We start from the raw sequence: 23,927 nt of genomic DNA, 5'->3' as shown, positions 1-23,927 counted from the left end.
CCGGCGCCGCTAGGCGGAGGATTAGCCTAGTGAGCCGCGGCGCCGGCCTCCACCTTATTTTTAAAAAGTGATCAAACTGTAACTACTTCAGGAAACAGTCTAAAAATCTGGGTTCTCATCAGAATAAATATGGAGTTTCACTTTCTGCATTTGTCTACAAAATCTCAAATGGCATAAATGCTTTAGAACTTATAATAATTGAAAACAAATGAAAAAACTGGGAAGAAAATATATATTTAAAATATTTTAAGACGGGCATATTTTTAGCACAGTGGTTAACAGGCCACTTGGGATGCCTGCATCTCATATTGGGGTGCTTGGGTTTGAGTTACAGCTGTGTTCCTGAGTCCAGCTACCAGCTAATGAGCACCCTGGAAGGCAACAGGTGATGGCTTAAGGGGGTTGGGTACCTGCAGCCTACAAGAGAGAACCAGACTGAGTTCCCAGCTACAGGGCATTTAGGAATTGAACTAGTAGATCGGAGGTCTCTCTCACTCTCTCTCTCTTTCTCTCTCTAGGAGAAAAACAAACTTTATAAAACCTCTGGTGGTGGGGAGGATACTCTCTGGGAAAGCAAATATATTTTCAAGTAATCACAAAGAATCACTATCTCAGTATTCTTCCAGGTTCTAACATAATGCTTGGTACAAGGGAAAAAGTAAGTGTTAAATGAATGTATACATAATTATATAATTACATATAATTCACATAAGATTTGTCAAATAATGGTATATTTAATCTGGTATGCTAAATAATAAATAGTAAGAGTTAGCCTTTAAAAAATCAAAGCCTATATTTTTCTAATTCACATCTTGTATTTCTCCAGCTTACATCATAATTTCAATTACCAATGGCTCTTGAATCAACATTTAAATGCACTTATGGAGCTCAAACTTAAAAGTGTAACTTGACAAATCCATTTATAGATCAAAGACAATTTTTAAATAAGATAATTGGGCCTGTAGTCAGATTTGCAAAACTTTCTGTTAAGCAATGTTACAGAATGTGATTTTTTTGTAGTTAACATATATTATCATGTGAGCTTAATTAAGTGGGAGGGGGAGTAGAGAAATCACCTTTTTAAAAAGGGCTTAACTAAATTCTGATGTGAAATATATGTATTAGATGTATTATATGACTACAGAAAGAACAAATCCCCGAGCAGTAAAACAATCTAACAGTATAAATAAACATTAACTTGTATTAAAAGCCCTAACCAATCACCAAGTCAGAAAGCCTAACTAGCTCAAACAACACTCTATAATTAAACAGATTCTGATACATTTGTACAGAAAATTGCAATCTGAAAGCAGTCCACAAGTAAAGTTTGAAGCATTTTAAAAAACAGAAAAATTCCAAAAGTCAGTGAGCAGTATTCTGTAAAAGCAAAGCTCCAAACTACAACCTCAACTGTCACAGGTACTTTCCTCCTATAACCTACATGCTACATTTGATACACTGGGAAATATTTTAAATGTTTGCTGTTTAGAATGTTTTAAAATTGCTACTTATTTCTCACCAAAGTAAAAATACTATGCACAAACCATGTGATTGGACTTTCACAAGCCATGTGAAAGTCCATGTGATTGGACTTTCTAAACACTTTTCTGAAATATGGTGTATCATACAAAGATATGTTTTACCAACAATCAAAATATACCCAAGTGTCTGGAAACAGATGCTAGTATATACTTTCAACTTACAGTTACAGCAGTCCATTTAAGTTACTGTTGTGTTTATCTGTTTCATTATTTACCTGCTCTCCTACTCAACTGAACAGTAACTGTTAGTAACATACCATACACGAGGCTCTAACAATTGCAGGGAGAGAATGCCATCTGCTGCTCTGTATGTGTACTCAACAGCAGGAGAAAAGTTGGATAACAAGTAATCACACAGAACAACTTAGAAATACATACACAGAGATAAAGCTTAAAAGTTAGGATAATTTCCATTTTTATTTTGGACAACTAGAAAAATACTGCAAATTCAAGTTATTCTACAGAATTATAAGGATACAACGTATTTGTTTGCATGTGTGATATCACTAGTTCTAGTTTATGACATCCATAAACAAGGCTTTACTCAAATACCAAGGGCCAGAGAGTCCAAAGGGGGAAAACAATTTGCCTCGTCTTCATATAAAGTTACTTACTACTTATGAATTACTATTATCTCCTAATTATAAACATGGGACCTATATATAAGGTGATCAAACTGTTTATCACCCAAACAGGGGCACTTTTGGTGAAGATACTAACAATTTTGACAGGACAACATGTATGAATTGGGCAAATCTTAGTCAAATCTGGATATATGGTCACCCCATTTATTTACAAATTACTATCCTGCTTTTGCCTCCTCTGGATTCATAACCTTCTCAGGACTTGAGAACTGTCCTGGAAAGCAGTTTAGGAATTTTTAGGAAGTATCAATATTCAGGAGTATCAAGGCAAAAACGTGGGAAATTTACATGTACACTCTCAGACAAGATGATGCCCACAGCCAAGCAGCAACCTCATCCTCACAGCCTGATTTTTAACTTTACTTTGTACTTTTTTATTTTTTGGGGCGGGGGGGGGGGCAGGCAGAGTTAGACAGTGAGAGAGAGAGAGACAGAGAGAAAGGTCTCCTTTCATTGGTTCACCCCCCAAATGGCTGCTACGGCCAGCACGCTGCGCCAATCCAAAGCCAGGAGCTTCCTCCTGGTCTCCCATGTGAGTGCAGGGTCCAAGCACTTGGGCCATCCTCCACTGCCTTCCCGGGCCACAGCAGAGAGCTGGACTGGAAGAGGAGCAACCGGGACAGAATCCAGCGCCCTGACCAGGACTAGAACCCGGGGTGCCGGCGCCACAGGTGGAGGATTAGCCTAGTGAGCCATGGCGCCGGCCATTTACTTTGTTCTATCATTTGAATTCTTTGGCACTATTACATCAGAGTGGTGATGGGAAAAGACAAACATATCATCTTAGAGGATGATACTCCTTCAGTGGTGACAGACTGGATAGTTTGTCAAATCAGGGAATGAAGAAACAGAGAGAAAATTGCTAAGATTAACTCGTCTATTTCAAAATTTAAACTCAAAAAAGGAAACAGAATTATCTTCATTCTCAATTTCTAGGAGGCCAGAATTCAGACTAATTCTATTAATAGTATGCTTCATCAGTATCATTAATTAAATTCTCTATATACATTCATTTTTTTTTTTTTCTATTTTTGAGGCAGAGATTGACATTCCTCAAATGCCTACAGAGCCCAGAGCTGGGCCATGCTGAAACTGGGAGACAGGAACTCAATCCAGCTTTTATATGTGGGTGGCAGGGACCTAATTATTTGTGCCATCATCTGCTGCCTCCCAGGATCTGCGTTAGCACAAAGGTGGAATCGTGAGCTGGAAATGGAACTTGAACCTGGGATTCGAACCCAGGTCACATCAGTATTGTACAAAGGAAGTTAACTGGTACCTTAACTGCTCTAACAAACCCAACCTCTAGACCCATTTTAAAGTAAAATACAATTCAAGATCTAAACAACAGCATTTTTTTAAAACTTTCAGAATTTCACTCACTGGTGAGTTTTTGTTACCAACCAAGGGAAAATTGATGGTGATAGAAGGGTTGATTTAATAGAGAGATTTAGGAACAAAGTTGAAAATTCCAACTTTTGGTAGATATTTGTAGTAGTTCAAAAATGTAATATTTAAAACTATTCCCATGCCAGTGCCATGGCTCACTAGGCTAATCCTCCACCTGCAGCGCCGGCACTCCGGGTTCTAGTCCCAGCTGGGGCGCCGGATTCTGTCCCGGTTGCTCCTCTTCCAGTCCAGCTCTCTGCTGTGGCCCAGGAAGGCAGTGGAGGATGGCCCAAGTGCTTGGGCCCTCACCTGCATGGGAGACCAGGAGGAAGCACCTGGCTCCTGGCTTCGGATCGGCGCAGAACGCCAGCTGTAGCAGCCATTTGGGGGGTGAACCAACAGAAGGAAGACCTTTTTGTCTCTCACTGTCTAACTCTGCCTGTCAAAAAAAAAAAAAAAAAAAAAAACAAAAAACAAAAAAAAAACTATTCCCAATAAACTGAGATAACTTTTAATTAGAATAAATGATGGCAAATATATAATGAAATAAAGGGAAGCACAAGTAACATCAGAAAACAAATGTTATACAAAAACAGGGAAAATTCTGCTATATTAAAATATAATGTTTAATGTTTTCAATCATAGTTTAATATTTTTACTGAGTGACATATATCCTATTAGCCACACTTTTATTAATATATTTTATTCCATAAGCATATAGGATAACTATAACTATGTATTACTAAACTCTCACATAGAATATTTACGTATTTCAGAAAGAACCTACACAACGACCAAATAATGAACTGACTAGTTTGTAGAGGGCTAAATTCGCTCAATCTTGATTATAGAGTTCTGGTGCTGTAGACCAGAGGAACAATGCATGTGACTGTCATGTGTCTCCTTTCTCAGACTTCCCACTCTTAAAAAAACCCTTTCCTTATATCAGTTATGTATTAATTCATCCAAAAAACATTTGCTGAGAATTTACAAATGTTTGGCTCTGTAACTAGAGATATTGCAAGCCTTAGCTCTTCTAGCTTACTTGAATTTCTTCAAATGTAGAAAAATTCTAAGGCTTTGCATATTGTTTTTACCTCCTAGAACATACAACCCACTTTTCTTCCCTTTGCAGTGCCTTCAATGAATTCTTACAGATTTCACTCAGGAATCCTCTCTCCCAGAAACCTTCTCTGATTCCCTACCTTTGGGCTAAATATCCTGCCCCTGTGCTTTTCTGATGTCAAAATATCTACCATATTGTATGCATAAAATATACTGGAATTATTCAAATTCACATTCATTTCTGTTATACAAATACACCATTTAAACAAACAGTAATAATGAAAAGCTGCCATCCTCTAACATATTTCCCAAATGTAATTCCAACACTTGGTCAACCCACTTTCAACTCTAATTGGCTATTTTCATTCATTCTTCTAAATAACATGCTGCAGAGCCATTTATTTTTAAATTACAGACATTATATTTTGACACCCTAGCATATATCTGACAATGCACCTTACTTTTGTTTTTATTTGCCAGGTAGAGTTATAGACAGTGAGAGACAGAGGGTACCTTACTTTTTACAACTAAGCTACCTGATATTAAGAAAACATTTCCTTTCTTGCACAAATACTTAGTTTGTCTTTTCATTTACCAAAGTTTTTTCATATTTTACCTTTTACTAAGTTTTAACTGGTTTCCCTGAGGTACAGCTGCCATTCTAGAGCTTCCCTTAGCCTCTCTACAGTGTTGGATATCCTTATTTTTGGACCTCATGCCATCTCCTTTCTCATTTGCCTTCTTAATTGGTGGAACACAGCCTCTAGCAACTTCCCAGGAAAGGATGTAAGGGAAGGAAAGCTTGAGACTTTGTTTGACTGAAAATGTTTTTATTCTACCTTCACTGTTGTTTAAGTCTTATTGGATATATAATTTTACATTGCAATTTTTTTTTTCAAAAGTGGTTAGGCCATTGTTTCACTGTTTTCTGTTTCTAGTACTGCAATTGAGAAGGACAATAAAATGTTCATTTCAAGGCCCTTGAGTTCTTGTTTCTCTGGAAGCTGACGATCTTCTGTTTTCACTCTCTGATAATGTGAACTCCAATGATGTACCTTGATATGGATCTTTTTGTACTCACTCAACGCCTGCACTGTTGTTTTCAATATGGAAGCCTTGGTCTTTCATTATGGGAAACTTTCCAGTATTCTTTCACTTCCTCTTACTGGAACTCTGATTAACCCAATGCTGACCTCCTGTACTAATTTTTCCTTTTCATTATCTATTTTTAACATTGTTTTAATTTCTGGGTGATACCTGCTGCTTTATCTTCCAAACCTAAGTGTTCATTTCTGTGGTCATGTCTTACATTTCAGAGACTTCTTCTCTAAATAATACTTTTAGCAGAATCCTGTTCTTGTTTCATGGTTGCAATATTAATTTACTTTCATCCAATTTCCCATTTGCTGTTTTTCTCTTTGATCTTCATACAAGAGGCTTTCTTCAAAGGCTGGCAGTTGTCAACTGTTTACTTATCAGAAGCTCTTTGCTTACAAAAGGAATTTTTTTTCTAGTGAACTTCATTGTAGGGTCACAGGCAATTAGGCTAATTTTGAAACTGAGAATCCCATGTTTGTGTATCTGTAGATCTCTCACTTAAATGAGTTTTTTCATCACAAAAGCATTTACCAATCTAGTGTTTTAAGCTTACCTAACAATTTATGATAGTTACATTGTCTAGAAGGTTGTTCCCTTCACCATCTCATGTTTTAAAATTAATTTATTTGAAAGGTAGATTTACAGAGAGGGGACAGGTGAGGTATTGGGGATAAGGGCGCAAAGAGTGGGAAAAGGAGAGAGGGAGAGGGAGATAGGTAGACAGAGAATCTATCTTACATCCACTGGTTCGCTCCCCAAATGACAGCCATGGACCTGGCCAAAGCCAGGATCCTGGAACTCTATCCTTGTCTCCCATGTGGGTGGCAGAGGCCAAAGCACTCAGGCCTTCCTCCATTGTTTTCCCAGGTGGAGTGACAGAGAGCTGGATGGGAGCAGCCAGGACTCTAAGCAATCAATGCCCATATGGGTTGGGTGCTGGCATTGCAGGTGGCAGCTTAACCCACTGCATCATAACACCTGCTCCCCAACATCTCATTCTTATCCATCAGCTGTTCAAACTTCCAAAAAAATAACTTCCTATAAGCCAGTCACAAAGGGACAAATATCATATGTTCTCCCTGATCAGTAACAACTAACCAAGCACCAAAAAGGAAACCTGTTGGAGTGAAATGGACACTATGAGAAACGGTGACTTGATCAGCCCTTGCCCTGACTGTTGATGAACAACTTAATACTTTATCCCTTTTAGTATTTTTTTTTGTTCTACTTGTACTATTGGTTGAACTCTGTAATTAATACACAGTTATTCTTAAGTGTTGAAACTTAACTGAAAAGTGATCCCTGTTAAATATCAGAGTGGGAATAAGAGATGTACAATTTGGGACATGCTCAATCGGACTTGTGTCAAATGGTGGAGTCAGAAATGTGCCAGGGGATTCCAATTCAATCCCATCAAGGTGGCATGTACCAATGCCATCTCACTAGTCCAAGTGATCAATTTCTGTTCACAATTGATCATAATGATAGGACTAAGAGTCAAAGGGATCACATAAACAAGACTAGTGTCTGAAAATACTAACCAATAGAATAAAAAAGAGGGAGAGAATGATCCAACATGAGAAGCAGGATACACAGCAGACTCATAGAATGGCGGTTGCCCTAAACAGCACTCTGGCCTCAGAATCAGCCCTTATGGCATTTGGATCCAGCTGAAAAGCCCATGAGAGTATTTCAGGCATGGAAAGCAAGACACTCTGGCAAAAAAAAAAAAAAAAAAAAAAAGCACCTAAAGGAAAGATCTCTCCGAGTGAGATCCCAGTGGAAAGAACAGGTCATCAAGGGAGGTACGTTTCTCTGAAGGGAGGAGAGAACTTCCACTTTGACTATGGCCTTGGCGAACTCAAAAGGCTTCCATAGCCTTGGAAACTCATGACAGGAGCCTAGGGTAATTACTGATGCCATAAACAAGGGTGTCAATTGTTAAATCAACAACAGGAGTCACTGCACTTACTCCTCATGTAGGATCTCTGTCCTTAATGTGCTGTACAATGTGATTTAATGCTATAAGTAGTACTGAAACAGTATTTTACACTTTGTGTTTCTGTGAGGGTGCAAACTGTTGAAAGCTTTACTTAATATATGCTAAATTGATCCTCTGTATATAAAGAGAATTGAAAATGAATCTTGATGTGAATGGAAGAGGAGAGGGAGCGGGAGAGGGGAGGGTTGCGGGTAGGAGGAAAGTTATAGGGGGGAAAAAGCCATTGTAATCCATAAGCTGTACTTTGGAAATTTATATTTATTAAATAAAAGTTAAAAAAAGAAGATAACTAACACTCATGGATCAATCCAACTGTGGACCGTGGCTGTCCTTTTCTATAGAATTGAAGACATAGAACCCACAATTCTATTCAGTTAGTATGCGATTGGGACAGGTGGTTAACCTAACATTTAAGTCAGCGGTTAAGATGCTTTTTCCTATCTTGGAATACCTGGCTTTGAGTACCAGCTCTGACTCATGACCTAGTTTTCTGCTAATACAAACCTGGGAGGCAGTTGTGTTGGCTCAAGAAATTGGGTTCCAGGGGCCAGTGTTGTAGCCTCGTGGGTAAAGCCACCACCTGTGACACCAGCATCCCATATTAGCGCTGGTTCCAGTCCTGGCTGCTCCATTTCCAATCCAGTTCTCTTCTAATAGCCTGAGAAAACGGAGGAAGATGGCCAAAATGCTTGGGTCCCTGCCACTCAGGGAGACCTGGACGAAGCTCCTGGCTCCTCGCTTCAGCCTGGCCCAGTCCTAGTTGTTGGGCCATCTCAGGGGTGAGTTAGTGGCTGGAAGATATTTCTTTGTCTCTGTCTCTCATTATAATTATTTCAAATAAATAAATTAATTTAAAAAATAAAAATAACTTCCTGTCTCCTGTAAGAACTTGAGAGGAAATCTCTATTAGGGGCACTAAAAACCTAATGAATCCTAATATACACTTTAAATCAGTTATCTTATTTTTCTCCACAACCTGAAACCTAGTATTCAAAGTGAGTCCAAGTTCTGAGCTTTTCCCGGGGGCTTAGTCAAATCAACTAAACTACTAGCTTTTTCTACTGTAACAATTTAAGGTTCAGCTCTCTCTGATACATCAAAACAGCACTTTAGACATTCAGTTGCTCATTTCAAGTCTTCAATCTTCTAACATCACCCCAATATTTTTCTTTGCAAATATATTTCTTTGCTGACATCATATTAGCATTTTAAGGGGAGAGACTATTCAATATACTATAGTTTTTACAATTATTTTGTAGAGTAAATATTTCAAATAAGGAAAACAGACCGAAAATAAATACCCATGCACAACTACCATGCAGACTAAGAAAGAAATTACTGATAATGGTGAAGTGTGGTTTCTTCCCTAATATTCTTCTCATCCAGAGATAATAATTGTCTAGTTTAATGTTTACCAATCCTATAGACATCTTCCTATTTTTCCTACAGAATTCGCACACATATAAATTATTCTTAACATAGCTTATAGAAGAAGTGTTATTGAACAACATTTTCATAAACTATATTAAGGCTTTTGGGGTTTATCCAAAAAGAAATGCAGTTATTGAATTCCAGGAGGTGGGGCTGCATGCTTCCACTAACAACACACAGCAGCTCATATCAGAGGGAAACCTCACCACAAGCACAAAGACACAAATTAAAGAAAAAAGCAACCAGACGAAAAAAGAAAAAATACACAAAAGCCAAAAAAACAAAAGAAAAACCCTAAATAAGAATAACAAGACATTATGAGCCCCTCAAAGGAACACTACAGCCCTTCAATAATAGAAGGTAAAGATGAAGAGATCGAGAATATGCCAGAAATGGAAATCAGAAAACTAATCCTCAGATAACTTAGAAGCAATCAGAAGCAAATTCACGATCTAAATGAAAAGTGCTCCCAAAAATGAGATATTAAAGAGAAGTCAGAATGAAATACTAAAAATTTATTGCAGCTCAATTCACAATTAGCTAAGACCTGGAATCAACCTAAATGCCCATCAGCTGAAGACTGGATAAAGAAATTATGGGACATGTACTCCATGGAATACTACACAGTGGTTAAAAAAATGAAATCTGGTAATTTGTAACAAAATAGATAAATCGGGAAAATATCATAGTCAGTGAAATAAGCCAGTCCTAAGGGACTGATCTGTGATAACTAACAGAGCACCTAAAAGTAAACCTGTAGAAGCGAAATTGACACTATGAGAAGCAATGATTTGATCTGCCCTTGTTTTGATGTCAAGGAAGAGATTTTTTTTTCTTCTTAATACCATTGAACTCTTTACTTACCATAGAATTAATCATATGTGTATAAAGTCAATTGAAAATAGATCCCAGTAAAAAAATCAGAGTGAGAATAAGACATGGAAGAGCTGTATAGTTCTGCACACATTCCTAAGGACTTACTTCTAAAGGTAATGCTAAAAACTTGCCATGGGACTCTAAATCCCATTAAGCTGGGTAGTAATAATGCCATCTTAAGTGCTAAAGTGATCATATTAAGTGTTTAATTGATCATATGGAAAGGATTAAGTGTTAAAGGGATCATATAAATAAGATCAAGTCTCTGACAATAACAATAGATAGAATTAAAAAGGAGAGAATGTTCCACGCAGCAGACTCATAGAATGACAAACATTCTAAACATCACTGTCCTCAGAATCAGCCCTTAAGGCATTCTGGTCTGGCTGAAAAGCCCAAGATAGCATTTCAGGCAAGGAAAGCCAAGACACTGTGGCAAAAAAAAAAAATAAATAAATAAAATAAAATAAAAAAATAGAAAATAAAAAAAAATAAATCAAATCCTACCTGAAGGATCTCTGTGAGTGAGACCCCGGGGGAAAAAAGGGCCATCAAAGAAGGATATACTTTTCTCTGAAGAGGAGAGAACTTCCACTTTGCTGATGGCCCTGTCTAAATACTGATGGAGTTTGAGGACTCAAAAGGCATCCATAGCCTTGGAAGCTCATGTCAAGAGCTTCAGGTTATCACTGATGTCATACACAAGAGTGTTCATTGTTAAAATAACAACAGGAGTCACTCTATACTTACTCCCTATGCAGGAATTCTGTCCTTAATGAGTTGTACTATGAAAATTAAGTATAAAACTTGTTCTCAAACACTTCTTTATACTCTGTGTGTGTGTGTGTGTGCAAACTGTTGAAATCTTTACTTAGTATAGAGTTGTTCTTCTGTATATTAAGTTAATTAAAAGCAAATCATAATGAAGAATGGGATGGGAGAGGAAGAGGTAGGAAGGGAGTGGAGGTGGGAGGGAGGGTATAGAGGGGAAGAACCACTATATTCCTAAAGTTGTACTTATGAAATTTGTACTTTTTAAATAAAAGGATTCTTTGGAAAAAATAAATGCAGTTTTAGATCATTCACTGTCATTGTTATATAGAATTTAATCATATGACTATGCCATACTTTACCCATGCTTTTGCTGATAGGCCGATTTTCTCTGTTTTCCACATTAGGCTTCTATGAATGATCTTATTTTTAAAAAATTGAAGTATAATATAAAGTGACTAACTCATAATTATGAGCCCAGTGAATCTTTACATGCGTATACACTCATGTAAGCCCCATCAAGATATTTCAAGCTCCTGAGAAGGGTCCTTTATTTACTTCCTCAGTCAATATATCCTTATTGAAAGGTTACCACCATTTGGATTTCTATCATCATAAATTAGTTTTCACTGTTAGTGAAATTGGTAAGTGGAATCATAAAACATGCACACTTTTATGTCTGACTTTTCCATTCATCATCAAAACTAAATTGATTATTTATAAACTCATCATCATAAATTCATCCAAATTTTTATGTGCAGTTTTTTTCATTTTTAACTGCAGTGTAGTATTACATTGTATGACTTTATGTGTTGATTTATTTATCCATTTGAATGTTGACAGATACTTGGATTGTTTCCAATTTTAGGAATTATAAATGGAGCTGCAATGAACTTTCTTTGGTATTTGGCAGACACATAAATTCTTTTGTTCTGGGTTTATCTGAGAGAACTGATGACTCTTTAAGGTGGGCTAATGTTAAGCTCTTAGTTCATATAACCAGATAGTTTTCCAAAATTCACACTCCCATACATCACCAAGGCTTTATTTTATCAATCTTTTCAATGTTTATCTATTTTGCTGGATGTACAATAGTATTTCACTTGGGTTTTAAATGGTACTTCTCTGAAAATGACTAATGATATTGAGCATCTTTTTATACACATACTAGCTATTAGGGTTACCTTCTTTCAAGGTACTTGTTTAAATTTCTTGCCTGTTTTAAAAGTGAGTTTTTTCTTTCTTTCCTTTGTATAGATTTGTTAATTAACCTACTATATAATTCACACATTTAAGTGTAGAATTCAACATTTTTAGTATATTCACAGACATGTGCAATTATCACCACAATCAATTTTAGAATATTTCAATACTATAAAGGGAAAACTTTCAGTTGTGACTACCAGTCTCCAGTAACTCCAGACTGAGGCACTCAACAATCTACTTCCATTTCTATAAACTGGGCATTTCACATTAGTATAAACGGAATCATATAATATTTGTGTTTTTTTTTTTTTTTTTTTTTTTTTTTTTTTTATTTTTGACAGGCAGAGTGGACAGTGAGAGAGAGACAGAGAGAGAAAGGTCTTCCTTTTGCCGTTGGTTCACCCTCCAATGGCCGCCGCTGCAGCCGGCGCACCGCGCTGATCCGATGGCAGGAGCCAGGAGCCAGGTGCTTTTCCTGGTCTCCCATGGGGTGCAGGGCCCAAGCACCTGGGCCATCCTCCACTGCACTCCCTGGCCATAGCAGAGAGCTGGCCTGGAAGAGGGGCAACCGGGACAGAATCCGGCGCCCCGACCGGGACTAGAACCCGGTGTGCCGGCGCCGCAAGGTGGAGGATTAGCCTATTGAGCCACGGCGCCGGCTTGTTTTTTTTTTTGACAGGCAAAGTGGACAGTGAGAGAGAGAGACAGAGAGAAAGGTCTTCCTTTGCCGTTGGTTCACACGCTGTGGCCGGCGCACCGCGCTGATCCGATGGCAGGAGCCAGGAGCCAGGTGCTTTTCCTGGTCTCCCATGGGGTGCAGGGCCCAAGCACCTGGGCCATCCTCCACTGCACTCCCTGGCCACAGCAGAGAGCTGGCCTGGAAGAGGGGCAACCGGGACAGAATCCGGCACCCCAACCGGGACTAGAACCCGGTGTGCTGGCGCCGCTAGGCGGAGGATTAGCCTAGTAAGCCGCGGTGCCGGCCTCTGACTAGTTTTCTAACTTAATCTAGTATTTCCTGTGATGATCCATGATGTAGCATGTGTCAGTACTTCAATACTTTTTGTGGCTAAATAACATTCTATTTTGAGATATTCCAAATTACAACATCCATACATCAGATGACATTCAGATATTTTATACTTTTGGCTATTAGAAATAATGTTGCCATGAACATCTGTACAAAGTTTTATCTAGGGGCCAGCGCTGTGGCATAGTGGATGAAGCTGCCGCATACAGTGCCAGCATCCCATATGGGTACCAGTTTGAGTCTGGGCTGCTCCACTTCCAATCCAGCTCTCTGCTATGGCATGGAAAAGCAGTGGAAGATCTTATAATGAATATCTTTCTATGTGATTGTTGGCCATCTATATATATTCTTTGAAGAAATGTCCATTCAAATCCCTTGACCATTTTTTATTTACATTTTTAAATTGTTAATTGCAAGAGTTCTTCATATTTTCTAAATGTAAATCCCTTAACAGATATATGATTTGTAAATATCTCCTATTTTGTGTGGGTTGTTTTCATTTTCTTGATGATGATCTTTGAAATACAAAAGTTTTTCATTTTGATGAAGTCAAATATATATATTTTTTCCTTTGGGTGCTTGTGCTTTTGGTGCTGATTCTAATAAAACATCAGCCAATCACAGTCATAAAGATTCACTCCTATGTTTTAAGAGTTTTTTTTACTTTCATATTTACATCTTACTCATTTTGACTTCATTTTAGCATAAGGTATGAGACAGGTATGTGAGAATTTACACCTGGAATCTCAATTCTATTTCATTCATCTACATATCTAATCTTATGATAGTATCACAATGTCTTGATTACTGCTACTATGCAGTAAGTTTTGATATTTTGAGGTGTGAATCCTCTGACTTTGTTCTCTTTTAATATTGTTTTGGCTATTCTGGATCCTTTTGATTTCATATGAATTTCAGAATAAGCTTATCAATTTCTGTAATGAAAACACATAAGATTGTGTTGAATATGAAAATCAATGTGGAGAGTATTGCTACTTTAATAATATTGCTATCTTCAAACATAACCATGGGACAGCTTTCCAGTTATTAGATCCTCTTTAATTTGTTCCAACAATGTTTTATAGCTTTCAAATTATAAGTTTTCCATTTCTCCTATTAAATTCATTCCCAGTATTTAATTCTTTTTGATGCTATTACATTTAAGATGCTGGTTCATTTCATCTTTGGGTTGCTTGTTGCAAATGCATAGGAATTAAGTTAATTTTATGTTGATTTTATATCAATAAAAACTTACTGCAAATTTACTGAGGTTGTTCATTAATTCTAACAGTTTTTTAGTGGATCCTTAAATTTTTCTATATACAAAATCATGCTGGGGTAGGCATTTAGACAAGTCATTATGACATTAATTAGGACACCTATATCCCTCATTGGAACACCTGGGTTCAATTTCTAGCTCTGGCTTCTGACTCCAGCTTCCTGCTAATGCAGACCCTGGAAAACAGCAGTGATGGCTCAGGTAATTGGGATACCGTTATCCACTTGGGAGACCTGTATAGAGTTCACAAGCTTCCCCAACCTAGGCCTGGCAGTTGTGAGCATTTAGGAGTAAACATGCTCACACGTGCTCGCTCTCTCTCTCTCCCCGTCACACACAACACACACACACAAACACACAAATACTCCACATACAATAAATAACTTAGTTTTTTAGAATCTCATACCATCAAAGGACTTAAACAGATATTTTTCAGAAGAGGAAATCCAAATAGCAATAGACATATGCAAAAATGCTCAGGATTACTAGCCATCAGAGAAATGCAAATCAAAACTACAATGAGGTTTCACCTCACCTCCTTTAGAATGGCTTTCATAGAGAAATCAACAAAAAAACAAGTGCTGGTGAGGATGTGCAGAAAATGGTACCCTAATCCACTGTTCGTGGGAATGTAAACTGGTACAGCCACTGTGATAAACAGTATGGAGGTATCTCAGAAATCTCAAGACAGACCTACCATATGATCCAGCTATCCCATTCCTGGGAATTTACCCAAAATAAATGAAATCAGCATGTCAAAGAGCTATCTGTACCTACATGTTTATCACAGTGCAATTGATGATAGCAAAGACATGGAATCAACCCAAGTTTCCCACCCAGTGAAGACTGGATAAAGAAATTACGGGATATGTACTTTGTGGAAAACTACACAGCAGTAAAAACAAACAAACAAAAAAAGAAATCCAGTCATTTGCAACAAAATAGAGGAAACTAGAAAACATCATACTTCATGAAATAAGCCAGTCCCATGAAATAAGCCAGTCCCAAAGGGACAAATTCTGTATGTTCTCCCAGTCATGTGATAATTAATAGAACACTTAAAAGGAAACCTGTAGAGGTGAAATAGATACTTTGAGAAGCAATGACTTTGAACAGCCCTTCTCTTGACTGTTGAGGAAAAGTTTTTGTTTTGGTTTGGTTTGATTTGTTATTTTGTTTTGTTTTGTTTTGTTTTGTTTTGTTTGCTGCCTTTTCTCTTCCTTTCTTATTTTACTTATCTATTATTCTTTCATACTAATCCTAGAATTCCTTACTTAGCATAGAGTTAACCACATGTGTATAAAGTTAATTAAAAATAGATCTTAGTAAAAAATAAAAGTGAGACTAAGAAAGGGAAGGGGAAGGGGGGGGTGGGAGTTTGGGTGGGAGGGCGGGCATAGTGGGAAGAATTATCATGATCCTATATTTGTAATTGTGAAATATATGAAATCTGTAACTGTAAAGCAGTATAGTTCTGCACACATTCCTACAGACTTACTTCTAAGGGTAGAGTTTAAAAACTTGCCATGGGACCCCCAAATCCTCTTAAGCTAAGAGGTAGGAATAGCATTTCAAGTGTTAAAGAGATCATATGGATAGAAATAAGTGTTAAAGTGATCATAGAGATAGGATCAAGTGTTAAAATGATCATATAAATAGGAATAAGTGTTTGGTAATAATAATAATAGAACTAAAAAGGAGTGAATGTTCCAACATGGGAAGCAGTCCATATAGCAGACTCATAGAATGACAATCGCCTTAAATAGCATCTGACCTCAGAATCAGCTCCTTAGGCATTCTGGTCTGGCTAAAAAGCCCAGGGGAATATTTCAGGCATAGAAAGCCAGGACACTGTGGCAAAAAAAAATGTTCTATATGAAGGATTTCTGTGGGTGAGACTCCAGGGGAAAGAAGCGGCCATCAAAGACGGATGTACTTTTCTCTGAAGGGAGGAGAGAACTTCCACTTTGCTATGGCCTTGCCGAGTTGTAGATCCAAAAGGCTTCCATAGCCTTGGCAGCTCATGTTAAGAGCCTTGAGTGATCACTGACATCACACATAAGAGTGTTAATTGTTAAATTAACAACAATAATCACTGCACAGTAACTTCCCAGAAAGGACCTCAGTCCCCAAAGAGTTGTATTATGAGGCTTACTAGTAAAACTTTTTCCCAAAGAATCATTTCCTTTTAGGGTATTAAGCAGAGGATAGTCTTATGTGTCAGAGTTATGTCTAAGAGCCCGCAAAAGATGTATTATTCTTGGGTTCTTCTTTTAAATATAATTTTAAGTTTCTAAAAGGAAAGATGGGGTAAGGAGGGAAGAAGACAGAGAGGGAAGAAGGGGGAAAATGCATGAGGAAAAAGGTGCAAGAATGTTTTCTGCAGTATTAGTTGTAAAACTGAAAAACTGGAGACAACTTAACATGTATCATTAGAAAATCTGAGGATATGATGACATAGTAATACATTGTAATACCATTCAATAATTAGAAATGTATGTATCATCATGGATAAAATATCAAAGAACAGCATTAATTAATAAAAAGGAAGTTTCTAAGGATCCAAACTGCATACTACTACTATATAACGTTAACAGTAATATCTTTTGTTTATAAATACATATAAATACATATTCCACATAGAAAGGTGGAATAAGAACAAAACCAAAGATAAGAATACCACTTATTTAGGGTACCATTTACCTTTGGGAAAGAAGACAAATGCTATCAGAGCAACAGGAGATCATTATTGTTCAATTAAAAAATAGAGCTTGTAAATATAGCAAAACATTAAGATTTCACAAAGCTGGGTGAGGGTATTTGAGTGTTCATTACATTAGTCTTCTTTTCTAATGAAGAAAAGATCATTCTGGTGGCAGTAAGGAAAATGGACCAGAGTAAGAAGAAGGAATATGGAAACAAAGAGGGCAATTAGAAGACTTAAGAGGGGAAGGCGCCGTGGCTCACTTGGTTAATCCTCCACCTGCGGTGCTGGCACCCCATATGGCAACTGGGTTCTAGTCCAGCTCTCTGCTGTGGCCCGGGAGGGCAGTGGAGGATGGCCCAAGTGTTTGGGCCCCTGCAGCTGCATGGGAGACCAAGAGGAAACACCTGGCTCCTGGCTTCGGATCAACGCAGCGCCAGCCGTGGCGGCCATTTGGGGAGTGAACTAATGGAAGGAAGACCTTTCTCTCTGTCTCTCTCTCATTGTCTATAACTCTGTCAAATAAATTTTTTTAAAAAAGTACAGAAGACTTAAGCAGTGACAACTAGGATGAAAGGAAGGGGCTAAGAGATGGGGAGAAAATAACATCAGCAGCATTAGGTGACAGATAAGAAAAAAGAAATAGAAAGGGCATTGGGGTTCAATGTCATTCTTCCTTAAAATAGGAAAGTAAGAGAAGGTTTTAGAAGACGGTAAGTTTTGGCTGGCACCGCGGCTCACTTGGCTAATCCTCTGCCTGTGGCGCCAGCACACTGGGTTCTAGTCCCGGTTGGGGTGCCGTATTCTGTCCCGGTTTCTCCTCTTCCAGTCCAGCTCTCTGCTGTGGCCTGGGAGTGCAGTGGAGGATGGCCCAGGCGCTTGGGCCCCTGCACCCATGTGAGAGACCAGGAGGAAGTACCTGGCTCCTGCCATCGGATCAGCACGGTGTGCCGGCCGCGGCGGCCATTGGAGGGTGAACCAACAGAAGGAAGAACTTTCTGTCTCTCTCAACTGTCTAACTCTGCCTGTCAAAAAAAAAAAAAAAAAAAAAAAAGAAGAAGAAGAAGATGGTAAGTTTCTTTTCAGAACTTGCTGAGTTTGAAGAGACCAGCCAATATTCAATATCATGGGAGAAAGATCCAGTAATAGGCAATACAGCAAGTGTTAGCAATACAGGCTAGGGAGTCAGTTGTTCTCAATTCAAATCCAGATTCAAACACTTCAGCACACTAACTGACCACTCTAGGCTCAGTTTCTATATCTACAAAAGGGAGGGTGTTAATTAAATATTTTCATAGTGTTTTGTGAGAACGAGCTTGGATAATTTTTGCCATGTTCTGAGCTAAGTATTTGGCACAGAGTAATCATTCCACAAATACCTAAAGCTACTATTTACAGCTTTTCTTTCTCATTTATAGAACATAATTCTATCACACACATCACTTAGGACTCTGGTGATTTCACATTGTAAAAGCACATACAGGCTTTTATAAAAATTTCAAGGTGATTAATACTATAGTTTATGGGGCCAGCGCTGTGGTATAGTGGGTTAACGCCCTGGCCTGAAGTGTCAGCATCCCATATGGGCGCCAGTTCGAGTCCCAGCTGCTCCTCTTCCAACCCCGCTCTCTGCTATGGCCTGGGAAAGCAGTGAAAGATGCACCCACATGGGAGACCCAAAGAAGCTCCTGGCTCCTGCCTTCGGATCGGCACAGCTCTGGCCTGTTGCAGCCATCTCGGGAGTGAACCATCAGCTGGAAGACCTCTCTCTCTCTCTCTCTCTCTCTCTCTCTGCCTGTCTGTAACTCTGCCTTTCAAATAAATAAATAAATCTTTAAAAAATACTACATTTAAAACTATTGAATAATTTCATTCAAGTCAGTATCATCTCCCAACTCAAGAACATAACCTTTATTATCTGAAAGTATTATACAAAAGATCTAGGCCCAAATCCTACAGAATTCTACTAAATACACATATCAACAGCATACAACCAACATGCCAGGCCACTGGGGATAACAACAAGGCAGAAATAGTCATTATCAAAACTACAGTCTAACCATGCTTTGCTAACAAATAATTACAATGCAGTGTAATAAATACTAAAAGAAGGGTTATACAGATGTTACAGAATACAGATAAAAAGAATGCCCCTTGAACTTGAAAGTTAGGAAGGACATCCAAAAGATGAGAAGTGAAAACGACAGTTAACAGAATAAAGCAGATAAGAAAAGGCTGGATTTTTAAAAAATAGTGTCCCAGGAAGAGGGAACATTTTGTTCTAATATTTAGAACTGAAAGAGGACACAGACTGAAACATTAGAACACATACTGTAAGTGGTGCAAGTTTAGCATTTTGTAGGGTACTGAAGATTGAAGCTGGCAACATATGCTGAAGAGAAATTAGGTAGAACCTTGTAAGTACCAATCGATGCAACTAAATGAGATAATGCTTAAAGGTGCTTAGCACAGTTCCTAGCAAGAAATAAAGGCATACTAATTTTTACTATTATCTAATTTCTGTTACCTAGTAAGCTTTTTTGCCAAAATTTGGATTTGGAAAATATACCCATCAAGAAACATTTTCTTTCTTCCTTTCTTTTTTTTTTTTTAAGATTTATGTATTTAACACTGGCGCTGCGGCTCAATAGGCTAATCCTCCGCCTTGCGGCACCGGCACACCAGGTTCTAGTCCCGGTCGGGGCGCCGGATTCTGTCCCGGTTGCCCCTCTTCCAGGCCTGCTCTCTGCTATGGCCCGGGAGTGCAGTGGAGGATGGCCCAAGTGCTTGGGACCTGCACCTGCATGGGAGACTAGGAGAAGCACCTGGCTCCTGGCTTAGGATCAGCGCGGTGCACTGGCCACAGTGGGCATTGGAGGGTGAACCAACGGCAAAAGGAAGACCTTTCTCTCTGTCTCTCTCTCTCACTGTCCACTCTGCCTGTCAAAAAAAAAAAAAAAAGATTTATTTATTTACTTGAAAGTCAGAGTTACACAGAGAGAGAAGGAAAGGCAGAGAGAGAGGTCTTTATCTGCTGGTTCACTCCCTAGATGGCCACAATGGCCGGAGCTGCACCAATCTGAAGCCAGGATCCAGGAGTTTCCTCGGTCTCTCAAGCGGGTGCAGGAGAACAAGGACTTGGGCCATCCTCCACTGCTTTCCCAGGCCATAGCAGAGAGCTGGATCAGAAGTGGAGCAGCCAGACTCAAACCATTGCCCATATGGGATGCCAGCACTGCAGGCAGCAGCTTTACCTGGCCCCCAAGATTTTCTACCTAGTCTTCCTTAGCTGGTTGCCAGAAAAATAGAATACAGTTGTTCCTCATATCCATGAGGAACTGGTTCCAGGACTGTCACAGAAACTAATGTCTGTGGATGCTCAAGTAACGCATACAAAATTGTGAAGTATTTATTTGCATATAACCTATACACACCCTCCTGTGTACTTTAAATCATCTACAGATTTATAACACCTAAAAAGATATAAATGCTATGCAGCTGTTATACTGTATTGTTTGGAGAATGACAAAAAAAAAAAAAAACACAATTCTGCACATGTTCAGTTACAGGCACAATAGTCTTTTTCAAATATTTTCCATCCACAGTTGGTGAAACCCACAGATGTAGAACCCATAAATGGAGGGCTAACTGTATACAGAACATACTAAATGTCTTAAGAGAGTCTATTCTTTCATTAGTAAAATGGGAACAGTAATACCAACCTTGCTGACCTGCTGTAAAGGGATAAACAGGGGCCGGTGTTGTGGCACAGCAGGTTAAAGCTCCATATGCGATGTTGGCATCCATAAGGGTGCAGGTTAGAGACCCAACTGTTCCACTTCCAGTACAGCTTTCTAGTGATGTGCCTGGGAAAGCAGTGAGGATGGCCCAAGTGCTTGGGTACCCACACCAACATGGGACCCCCAAAGGAAGCTCTTGACTCCTGGCTTCAGTCTGGCGCAGCCCCAGCCATTGTGGCCACTTAGGGAGTGATGGAATATCTCTGTCTATTCTATGGAATAGATGGAAGATCTCTGTCTCTCCTCCTAACTCTGCCTTTCAAATAAATAAAAAAATAAATGAATAAAAAAAACAGTGAAAACTCCTCTAGGAAAACAAAAATGGATAAATAAAATGTAAACAGTTCTTAATGTCCTTAATGGACACCAAAACATGTTCTATTTAAGACAGATAAGCGAAGTAATCAGAAAAACTGAAAAACTGGATGCTTTAGCTTCACTTTAGGATTATTTGATAGTAATGACTTTGAAATAAAGTCATCTTAGAACTAAGCTCCATTTGATAATAAGATTCATGCATCCAAATTTCTTAAAATTACTGCAGAAGTATCAATACAGTCTGATAACTGGTGTTGATTTTCCTAATATGTAAGCTTTTTCAAAAATATAAACTAATCTGTAACTTTTTCACACCTAATTTATATTAAAACAAAAAATTTGAAAAAAACTCTCAAATTCCACTGTCCAAAATAACTAGTCTCATTTTACATATTTCTGTCCAAGTACTTGAAAGCAATAATAAGGATTTTCTATTGCACATTATACTGTTCTAAAACCCATGCCAAAAGCATACAGGATAAGTAACATTTCAGGATTATGCACCTTTACAAAGGCAAAATAATGAACTCTCTGGGTATATTTAAAAAAGAATCTGGGACCAGTGCTGTTGCACAGCAGATTAAAGCCCCACCTGCTATGCCAGCATCCCATATAGGTGCTTGTTCAAGCTCTGGCTCTTCCACTTCCAATCCAGCTCCCGGCTAATGTGCCTGAGAAAGCTACAGAGGATGGCCCACATGGAAGAGCTGGAAGAAGCTCCTGGCTCCTGGCTTCGGATCAGCTCAGCTCCGGCCACTGCAACCATCTAGGGAGTGAACCAGTGGATGGAAGACCTCTCTCTCTTTTTCTGTAACTCTTTCAAATAAATAAAATAAATCTTTAAAAAAAGAGAACTTGCCATAATTTGATATATATTCCACCTTAAGAAGCATATCTGACATTTAAAAGGAGGCTCCCTGTATAAAATTTATATCATGTAATTTTTGTCTGATTCTATTTTGTCTTAGTGATCATCCAAAAAATTTATTTCTAGTTACTGCTTGTCTCATTCAATGGCAGCTAAAGTCTATAAAAATTCTACTGCTATTAATACTAAAAACAAATTAATTATTACAATATAATCAACAAAGGAAGCATCAAGCTATATTGTTTTCCCTAAAAAGTTATAAAAACTATACCTGAAATAAACTAAAGGATAATCTTTTTTTTTTTTTTTTTTTTTTTTGACAGGCAGAGTGGACAGTGAGAGAGAGAGACAGAGAGAAAGGTCTTCCTTTGCCGTTGGTTCACCCTCCAATGGCCGCCGCGGCCGGGCGCGCTGCGGCCGGCGCACCGCGCTGATCCGATGGCAGGAGCCAGGAGCCAGGTGCTTTTCCTGGTCTCCCATGGGGTGCAGAGCCCAAGCACTTGGGCCATCCTCCACTGCACTCCCTGGCCACAGCAGAGGGCTGGCCTGGAAGAGGGGCAACCGGGACAGAATCCGGCACCCCAACCGGGACTAGAACCCGGTGTGCCGGCGCCGCTAGGCGGAGGATTAGCCTAGTGAGCCGCGGCGCCGGCCATAAAGGATAATCTTAAAATCAATATTTTTCCATAGTGCTGTACAATTATTATTGCCAGAAAATCATATGTGAACTGAAGATTGAGCTAAATTTTCTAGAATAAAAAAGCTAAATCGAGTATAAAAATTTTATTTTAGAACTCTCAAATAAATCCTCCAACATTACTAGAACAAACTATAAATCCAAATGAGAAAGAATATCCTCAGGACTCTTAACCGAGAAGGTTTTGTGGTATTACAATTCCAGAACGAGAAAAAAAAAGTCTCAAGGTCTCTGTGTCATAGAGATGGTTGTCCCTTTATATCTGCAGTGGCTTGGTTTCAGGACTCTCTTTAAATATCAAAATCCAAAGATGGTCAATTTCTTTATATAAATTGGCATAATATTTGCATAAAAGATAAGCATATCCTCTCATATGCTTTAAACTATCTCTAGATCATTTGTAATTCACCTAATACAATGTAAATGAAAATTGCTAGACTACACTGTTTAGGAAATATCAAAGAGAAAACGTCTTATGTGTTCAGTATGGGTACCGTGTTTGTTTTGAACATTTTTCATTTCACACAGTCGACTGAATCCACAGCTGTGGAATTCATGGACACAGACTGACAGTATGGTGCACTCCCTAAATATCTCAGAGAATCTGTTCTTGCATTAGTAAGATGGGAACAGTAATACCAATCTTGCAGGCTGGTACCACTATACCACTAAGTATCTACTTAGGGTTCACATAAATGACCTCAATCCCACATTATGCCTAAAGATCAATTAATCTAAACTCATTGATGTTAAACTTTCGATGATCATACTAAAATATTCCCTACATTAAGCCTCTCAAGGACACATCTAACTCTCCTAATTCTCATTATGTAGCATATAAAAATGTGAAGGAATGAGTGGAATATACTGGAAACCATGTATGTGTCCAAAAAAACCTCAGAACTACTATTATAGCAAATCTTACGCTTTTATCTTGAAATAGAAACCAGTAAGGCAAAATTCATTAACTGAAATAATTTTAAGGATTTAATGACTACCAATGTAAAACTATTTACTGTTCTGCTAATCAATCTTCAAAAAATTGATAAATCTAGGTATAAAACAAACTCTACATTTCAGTACCAACTCATCAACTGATTTCAAATGGTAAATTAGATTTCTTAGTAGAAATTTCCTAAATGTATCATTCAGCTTAAGACTGTTATATTTCTTCATCTTCAATAACATTTTTCAAAATCTACAGTTAT

General features: G+C 38.3%; 1 protein-coding gene and 1 long non-coding RNA gene across 11 annotated transcripts in view; both read right to left on the bottom strand.

Moving 5' to 3' along the window:
- Positions 1–23,927, bottom strand: part of RANBP17 (RAN binding protein 17) — a 371,265-nt gene that overhangs the window by 249,325 nt on the left and 98,013 nt on the right. The gene's annotated exons all lie outside the window — the stretch shown is intronic.
- The window catches only part of LOC138850214 (uncharacterized), a 34,120-nt gene extending 10,193 nt beyond the window's left edge, over positions 1–23,927 (bottom strand). The window contains exon 1 of the long non-coding RNA XR_011389900.1: positions 54–23,927. This is a non-coding gene — a long non-coding RNA (uncharacterized lncRNA). The remainder of the gene's footprint in view (positions 1–53) is intronic.

The sequence above is a fragment of the Oryctolagus cuniculus genome, chromosome 6, assembly GCF_964237555.1.
Source record: "Oryctolagus cuniculus chromosome 6, mOryCun1.1, whole genome shotgun sequence".
NCBI lineage: Eukaryota > Metazoa > Chordata > Mammalia > Lagomorpha > Leporidae > Oryctolagus > Oryctolagus cuniculus.
This window is presented reverse-complemented; position numbering and strand designations above follow the sequence as displayed.